The sequence below is a fragment of the Eschrichtius robustus genome, chromosome 16 (genome assembly GCF_028021215.1).
Source record: "Eschrichtius robustus isolate mEscRob2 chromosome 16, mEscRob2.pri, whole genome shotgun sequence".
NCBI classification, from domain to species: domain Eukaryota; kingdom Metazoa; phylum Chordata; class Mammalia; order Artiodactyla; family Eschrichtiidae; genus Eschrichtius; species Eschrichtius robustus.
In genome coordinates, this window is record NC_090839.1 from 89,301,941 (window position 1) to 89,310,756 (window position 8,816).

Consider the following 8,816-nt stretch of genomic DNA (forward strand, 5'->3'; position numbering starts at 1 on the left):
ACCCCTTCGCGCCTTCCCCCAGCCGGGCCACAGGACCAAGGCCATGTGACTGCTCGATGGGGAAACTGAGGCCGGCGAGTGGCGGAGGGAGCAGCCATTCCACGCTTCCCGCTGCAATCGGCCCACTCCCGCTCCTCTCCCTCCCCTCCCCCAGCCCTCCCAGGGACGCTGCCAACGCCCGGGAAGGGCTGAGGCCGGCTCTGTCCCAGACAAAGTCTCCGCTGCCTGCCTCCATTCGCTTACTTTATGCAGAAGCAAGTTAAAGAGGCTGCGGAGGGAGTTGGGTGGGTGAGGGCTGCTTCCCCCAGTCCCTGCCCCTCCGGGGGTGGTGCATCTGGCCTGCGGGCCTCTGTGTTCCCTGGGGCCCATCTGGGACCCGTCTGGGGTGGGAGGCCTGGCTCTTGGCCGTGTGGACCAGCCTCTAGATCCCCAGCCAGAGTCCCAGAGGATGTCCTCCCCTCCCCGGCCACGGAGGAGGGCTGACCGCCTGGGTCCACCCCTGCCCCCGCTTAGGTGCTGCTTGCCGGGCTTGTGCTGTGAAGCCTGGGTGAAGGGAGAGGGCAGCCAGAGGCTTCCGGTGGGGTCTGCTCCCCGCTTTCCCGACTCCTTCAGCTGCCTGAGGCCCCTGCAGAGCACGTTGGAAGCAGCAGGGAGAAGGTTTCCCTTCCCCCTACCCTCAGCAGATTGAAACACACGGCGTTTGGAGGGAGGCCTCCCTGTAAACCTCCAGATCACCGCAGACGTGTCCCAGACAGGCTGCAAGGGAGACGGAAGACTCAGGGGGGCTCTCAGCCATCTCCTGCCAGCGAGGGGGCTCTGAGGTGGGTTTCTTAGGGCCCTACGGCTCCACCCACCTCTCTCTCCATCCCCCATCCACTCACCCACCCCTCTACCCATCCACCCACCCATCCACCCATTCACCATTCATGTTCCTCCCTCCCTTCCTTCCTTCCTCCCTTCCCTCTTTCCTTCCACCCATTCGCCCATCCAAGGCTGACTTCCACTGTTTTAGATCAGAGCCCAAGACAGGGAATTTTGTGCAAGGGCTCCAGCGAGGGAGGGCTCTCAGGGAAAGCCTTTAAGGCAATGCGGGAGACAGGAAAGGGCAGGGGGAGATGCCCAGCAAGAATGTCCGTCTTCGCCGTGGAACTGTGGACCTTGAACGGCCTCATGTCAGAGTTGTCACCACCTTGAGGCTGGAAGTCAGCCGTTTGAAACCCCATATTAGTCCATCATTGGCTGTAGGAGTTTCCTGGGGCTGCCGTAACAAGGGACCACAAGCCGGGTGACTTAAAACAACAGAAACTGGTCTCGCAGTTCTGGAGCTATAAGTCTGAAATCAAGGTGTTGGCAGCTCACGCTCCCTTTGTAACCTGTAGGGGAGAATTGTTCCTGCCTCTCCCAGCTTTCAGGGGTGGCCGGCCATCCTCAGCACTCCTTGGCTTGTGGACGCATCAGCCCGGCTTCTGTCTCCGTCACCACCTGTCCTTCTTCTTCTTATAAGGACACCAGTCATATGGCATTAGGCCGCCCCAAAGACCTCATCATAATGTTCTTCAAAGACCCCCTAGTTCCAAATAAGGTCACATTCGCAGGTACTGGGGGTTGGCTCAACATATCTTTTTTTTGTGGGGAGACACAAGTAATCCCACAACATTGGCTACAGGCTGCCTCAGCTCGGGCCGGGGGGGTGAGCAGGGCTGTGTTACTTCTCAGGAAAGCCAGGGGTCCTTGCTGGGCAGGCAGTGCAGGGCTGGTGCTCTTGAAAGGTGTTTTGTTTTTGGAAACTGCCAGGGAAATGGGGATCCTGTGACCCATTCCCAGAGCACCTTCTGGGGGGGTGAGGGGTGCCTAGGGCAGCCCTGCATGCCCCGTCCGGCCAGGCCCTGCAAGGGGAGGCCCTGGGGAAACTGCCGCCTTCCTTCTGTGCCCCCTGCCCCATCCCCCCATCTGAGCCCCCTGGGGGGCAGGAACCCACTTTCAGAGGCCGTCACCCCCGTATTTATTAGAGGAAAATCAGAAAGGACAGATAATGCCAGAAAAAAGGGGAAAAACCTTCAACAGACCACAGAACATTCCTCCTCCCCTGACATGCTGCAGCCTGAGCGTCTGGGCATTCTCTTCCCGACTCCTTCCTTGGGTGAGAAAAATGAAATTGAGTTCAAAAAACTGTTTATGGGAAACAGATTCTGCGCCCAGAGCTGGCTGAGCAGTGGTAGCTCAGCCCCCAGGAAACCTCGGGCTGGGGTGGGAGGTGGCATTGAGACCTCTGCCCCCCACCCCCTGTGGGGTCAGCCTGGGCAGGCGGAGCACACGGGGCCCCTGGAGTTTCCTGGAGCTGTTGTAGCACGTGACCACAAAGCGGGTGGCTTAAAACCACAGAAATGTGTTCTCTTGCACCGTGGAGGCCCAAAGTCCAAGATCCAGGTGTCGGCAGGGTCTGTTCCTTCTAGAGGCTCGAGGGAGAATCTGATCCAGGCCTCTTCCCAGCTTTGGTGGTGGCCGGCAGCCCTTGGCGTTCCTTGGCCTGTGGATGTATCAGTCCAGTCTCTGCCTCTGTCTTCACACACCCCGTGTGTGTGTGTGTGTGTGTGTGTGTGTGTGTGTGTCTTTTCTGTCTTTTGTAAAGACACTTGTCGTTGAATTTATTTCATTTTTTAAATTAATTTTTATTGGAGTGTAGTTGATTTACAATGTTGTGTTAGTTTCTGCTGTATTGTCGTTGAATTTAAAGCCAACCCTAAGCCAGGACAATCTCATCTTGGTATCCTCATCTTAATTATATCTGCAAAGACCCTCTTTCCAAATAAGGTCACCTTCTGAGATTCCAGGTGGGCATAGCTTTTGGGGGGACACCGCTCAACCTGCTATACTGCTTGGCTGTGGGCGGCAGGGTGACCGAGTGGCCCAGGATGAGAGGTTGCCCGGATGCAAGATGTTCAGAGATAAAAGTGGGGTGGTCTCGGCAGACTGGACGGGTAGATCCCACTGGCCTTGAGTGGCGGCTGGGTCTTGGATTGGATATAATCAGCGGTGGCCGACGCTTCAGGTATAAAGGGCTGGGCTCTGGGTGGGAGGAGGGGCCCCCTGCGTGCCCAGCAGCCCCTCCAGGAGGGATGCATTGTGGGTGCTCATCTGCTGGGGTCCAGGGCACCCCACGCCCTGCCTGTAGAACAGGCAGCCAGTGGGGACGTCGGGGATCAGAGATGGGGGACGGGAGACCCAGGCACAGGGCAGGCACAGTCCGTCGTTCCTTTGGGCACCGCGGGAGATACCGGGACTTTTGGGAGCCACCCCCTTGGGGCTTAAAATGGTCCCAATTAAAATGGGAAGCTGGCATAGTCTTGGGCCAGGAGCTGGCCTCTTCCTTGGTGAGTTGGATGCTTTTAAAGCCCCAGGAGAGATTAGGTCTCCAGGGACAACCTGGTTCCAGGGGGAAAAGAACCAAATTAAATTCCCCACGCTGCCCTTTCCAGGCAGCCGGATTCCCGCAGGAGCTAAACCTGCCCCCTACGTCTTAGCCCTGTGAGGCCAGACCAGGGGTGAGGGTCAGTCTGTGCTCCGGGGGGCTCCTGGGGACAGAGACAGGGTTGGGGTGAGCACAGCCGGCTTTATCTCCATCCCCTGGAGGCTGCCACAGTGCAGACATCGACGGGGTCGAGTGTGTTCAGGCCGCCGGCCATGGGTGCTGATGAGACTTTGCATGGGGTAGGTATTATGGGATGCTGGTGGGGTGTGAGGAGGCAGCACCATTGAGGCCATCAGGCAAAGTGCCCGTCGTGGACGTTGTCAGTACCCACCCAGACTCTCCCCGCCTTTTTAAACAAATTAATTAACTAATTAATTAATTAATTTTTGGCTGTGTTGGGTCTTCGTTGCGGTCCGCGGGCTTCTCATTGCGGTGGCTTCTCTTGTTGCGGAGCACGGGCTCTAGGCGCTCAGGCTTCAGTAGTTGTGGCACGTGGGCTCAGTAGTTGTGGCGCACGGGCTTAGTTGCTCTGCAGCGTGTGGGATCTTCCCGGACCAGGGCTCGAAACCGTGTCCCCTGCATTGGCAGGCGGATTCTTAACCACTGCGCCACCAGGGAAATCCCTCTCCGCTTTTTTTTACATTTTAAAAAACTGTGGGACTTCGCTGGTGGTCCAGTGGTTAAGACTCTGCACTTCCACTGCAGGGGGCCCTGGTTTGATCCCTGGTCAGGGAAGTTCCACAAGCCGCGTGGTGAGGCCAAAAAATAAATAAAAGTGATAAAATCTATGTAACATAAAACTTACCGTTTTAACTATCATAAGTGTCCAGTTCAGGGGCATGAAGCACATTCCCACCGTGGTGCAGCCATCACCACCGTCACCTCCAGAACTTTCATCTTCCCAAACTGAAACTCTGTCCCCATTAAACCACAACTTCCCTTCCTCTCCCCGAAGCCCCAGGTGACCTCCATCCTACTTTCTGTCTCTGAGTTTAACCTGAGATCCCTATGACACCTGCATTTTTCTCGCAGGCCTGCCCTGGATTACTGCAGCTGCTTTGCCCATGGGCAGAGCCGGGTCCCTGAAAAGGTCCCCCCACCTCCGGGGCAGCCTGAGCCAATGACTGGCTGGGCTGGGACAGGGGGCGGCCCTCCCTGAGGGCGCAGACAAGGCAGGCTTTTGCCTGCAGCCTTGCCCTGGCTTGTCTTCTCCCTCTGTCCAGTGACTGGCCGGTGAGCCGAGGGCACCTGAGTGTACACAGGTCAGGGACTAGGGCTGCATGCCCGCTGGGTGGCCTCGCGTGCGCGGGCCTCATTTGGGGAAAGGCCGGTTGGTCTTGACCGGCCCCTCCCTCTCATCAAGCTGGGCCTGCTCACTTCCTGGGCAGTGGGTGGCCTCCTCGAGGCCTGGGGCTGGTGGTGGGGTGGTCAGGCCTCTGCAGACACACCTGCCCCGTGACCGTTAGTGTCCCGTGGCTCTTCCCTGCCAACCACGGTCCCTTGGGTGAGGGACGTTGGGGTCCTGCTCACCGCTGTGTACCCCCTCCCCGTCAGAATAGGAGCTGGACACACATTTGCTGAGGGCCGGACTGACTGTGGGATTTCCTTTACTCCTGGGTGCTCCCACTTTACAGACGGGTACACTGAGGCCCAGAGACGTGGGGTGACCTGCAGGCGAATCAGTGAACCAGAGCTGTGCAGCCCTGGCCTGGGCACCACAAGCTCTGCAGGCAGCCAGAGCTTTAGGCCCCAGGGTGGAGCTGAGGTGGAATTTCAGGCACGGGGTGGAAGCTGGAAGGCATTTTTAGAGGGGGAGGAGGAGGGGGAGGAGGAGAAGGGGAGGGGGAGGAGAGGGAGGAGGAGGAGGAGGGGGAGGAGATACTGTGGTGCCCCCAAGGCAGCTGGACCCCCTACCTGCCCAAGCCCTGTCATCAGGCCTCTGGGACCCCTGTAACTTCAGCACAGCGCCCGGCTCCCCCTCCCTTGCCCTCTGCTCAGCGGGAGGCCTGTCTCCCAGGCTGAGGAAGGCCTTTGAATTCCCTGGTTTCAGATCTGGGAGGCTGTGTTTTAAGTCACAGGATTCTGGCCCTTTAATGAGCATGTTGGGGTCCCTGTCTCTGCTCCTGGGTGGAGGGGGAGCGGGGCTGAGGCCACACAGACCTGGGTCTGGCCCAGCCAAGCAAGGCGCTCCCCTCTGCCCGTCAGCCTCTGTCCCTCGCCTTAGAACTGACTGGCCTCTGGGCCTGGGGGGGCCTGGGGGGCCTTGGTAGGGGGAATCAGATGAGCTCCGAGGGCACACGCCCTGCCTGCCGGAGCCTGCATGCAGGAAGTGCTCAATGTGCAGACGGCTCCTCCCTGGCTCCTGCCTCCCTCTTAAATCCTCACTGCCCCCCAGTAAGCTCTCAGACAGGAGAGTGGGCAGGCGTCGGGAGGGAAGAAAGACAGAAGCAACAAAGTTGTTACAAGCGTGCATTCCATTCATTAATTCCAGCTGCTGCAGCCTCAGCTGACACCAGAGCGGAGGAGCGGAGGAGCGGAGGGCAGGGGGCTGAGAGGGAAGGGAGGGCCAGCAGTGCCCCACTCCCCTGAATCCCCTTGTTTCAGCATCATGTCCTGCACTCCAGGTACCGGACATCACCTCTGAAAGGTGGTATATTCAGCCCCATTTTACAGATGAGGAAACCTGGCCCCCGGGAAGCGGAGGCCCAGGGCTCCCTCCCTCCGCAGCCTGGCTGGCCTTCGCAGGGACAGCTTGGCAGACTGAATTGTCCAAAGGCAGCCACCGCAATTCTTCAGGCCAGGGGCTGAGCCCCGACTGGATGGAGACGGTCGTGAAATTCACCTGCTCTGATCAGCCAGCCATGTAAGTGCAGTCACGTGACCCCCTTCTGGCAAATGGGACGTGAGGCAAAGTTGAGCAGGGGCGAGGGGGAGGTTTTCCTGCCCTGGTAAAAAGAGGGAGAAGCAGTGGAATTAGTTTTGCTCCTTCCTTCCTGTCTTAGGACATTGTCTTAGCTCGGGTTCCCCAGAGGCAGACCCTGAGACAAGGGTTTGAGGGCAAGTGAGGGAACCCCTGTAGGGAAGTGGGAGGTGAAGCAGGAATAAAGAAGGGCCAATAAAAGGAGTGTTAGGGAGCAGGTGACCGCTGTGGGCAACCAGTGCCCAAGCCCCCTGGGAGACAGCGAAGCGCACACACCTCCAGCTCTGCCACCCAGGGGCGAGGGAGCAGGACATTCATCTGATCTACTAACTCCCGTCCGTCAAGGTGTTCATCCCCACCCAGTCAAGCTGTGGGTGCTGAGAAAGCCCTCAGACGTGCTGATGCTGGCAGTTGGAAGTTCAACTGGACCAACGTACACCGAAATGGTAAGGATAACGAGACGTGGGATAGAATGTCTGGAACTTCAGCAACCATCTTTTGACTGTGAGGCAGTGGCCAGGAGAATAGCATTGAAGTTGGAGGTGAATAAGTTGCTGACCTAACCTACCTCTGTTCCCCTGACCCAGGCTTCTTGTTATGTGAGAGCGTCAGTGCCTTTTTTGCTTAAGTTGTTGTTTTTTTTTTTTAAGTAACTTAGACTTTATTTATTTATTTATTTATTTATTTTTACCATCTCTATTGGAGTATAATTGCTTTACAATTGTGTGTTAGGCTTAAGTTGTTGTTAGTCGAGTTTTCTGTTACTTGTAGCTGAAAGCATCCCAAAGGATAAAGAGAGGCTCCGAAAGGGTAGAGGCCTGCCAGGAAGGTTCTCTTGCCCCAGATCTCGCGTAACCTTCTCACCCCCTGGGCGCCCTTGGAGGACTTCCTTTCGTTGCCCAACTCTGATTCCCCACCATGGTCACCCCACAGGGGCTGGGGGCATGGAAGATGCCTTCCAGATGAGGACGAGCTTCTTTGGTCTCTGTGGCTTCCTTCTTTTCCTTAGCCGGCTGCCTACAGCTGCTCAGCATGGACGTGACCTCCATGGGGTCACACCTGTGAGGCACCTGCCGTGGGCCCCAAATGCCTGTTCTCACGCACACCCTGTTTCGACACAGGCTTGGGCCGCATCCTGAGGACCACTCCTCCCTGGCTGAGCCCAGCCCCCAGCTTGGGGCTGACTTGCCTGGGTGAGGATCAGGGTGGCATTCACAGTACTTACAGCCGGCAGAAGTCAGTCAGAGGAGACAGAGCCTGGGCTGGTGCCCCCGGGGCCCGTGCGGGGCCAGGTGTCCATCCTTCAGCTACTGGGGAGTCTGGAGGTCCCGGGGAGGGCCAAGGTACTGGCAGGTCGAAGGGGCTCGGGCAGCAGCTCTCCACAACCTGGCTCGGGAGTATTTTAAAAATTTAACCATTGGTTTGCTTGGACCCCATGAGCTGCCTGTGGTTGAGGGCAGAGGCTGGGGTCATCTCGTGCAGGAGCAAGCTTGGTCCTTCCTGTGTGTGGCAGGTGCACCCACCTGTGTGCCTGAGAGCCTCCCCCTCCCCCCACAGGAGAACTTCCGGGTACCATGTGGCACCTGGAGGCCGAGCGGAATATGGCCATTCCTGCCCCAAGACACCCACAGTCGGGCAGGGGACACAGGGGTCCAGGCTGGGACGGGACAGTGAGGGGCCCTGGGAGGCCAGAGGAGGCACCCACAGAGGAGGGGGAGCCTGAACTCAGAACCATCCGAAGAATGCTTTTGTGGGTTGAATTATGTCTCTCCCAAAAAAGGTATGTTGAAGTCCTAATCCCCCCACCCCTGTTACCGGTGACTGTGACCTTATTTGGGAGTAGGGTCTTTGCAGAGACCATGGAGCTAAGATGAGGTCATTAGGGTCGGCCCTGATTCAGTGTGACTGGTGTCCTTGGAGGAAGAGGAAGAGGCAGAAACACGGGAAGACCATGTGATGGGAGAGGCCGAGGTTGGAGTGATGCAGGCGTAAGCCCAGGAGCACCAAGGGGCGTCGGGCATGCCCAGAAGTGGGGGGAGAGGCAGGAAAGGGCCCCCTGCAGGTTTCAGAGGGAGCAGGACCTGATGACCCCTTGATCTCGGACTCCTGGCCTCCAGGCTGTGAGCGAGCGCACTTCTGTGGCTGGAAGCCCCCCAGCGCGTGGGACTAAGTTACGGCAGCCCCTGGACGCTGGCCCAGATGTGCAGGGCGGGCTGGGCAGAGGTGGGGGCTGCTCTGGAGTGACCTCCACTGGCTTCTCTGGGGAGCAGGTGTGTGAGCACGCACGTGTGTGCACGTGGGTCTCGGCTGTGCTCTGGGAAGGCTCAGGTTCTCCGCGTGATGTTTAAATACCAACATCAAAGCAGCCTGAGAGGAGCCAGGCGGTCAGGGCTGCAGACAAAATAAAGGCCTCGTGGTTGCTATTGA

General features: G+C 58.1%; 1 long non-coding RNA gene across 1 annotated transcript; it reads right to left on the minus strand.

The window, feature by feature from the left end:
* Window positions 1–5,925: 5,925 nt before the first annotated feature.
* On the minus strand, window positions 5,926–7,770 carry LOC137749813 (uncharacterized). The gene is made up of 2 exons (XR_011070292.1): window positions 7,615–7,770; window positions 5,926–6,414 (listed from the first exon to the last, which is right to left on the minus strand). It is a non-coding gene; the product is annotated as an uncharacterized lncRNA (long non-coding RNA).
* Between the last annotated feature and the right edge of the window lie 1,046 nt (window positions 7,771–8,816).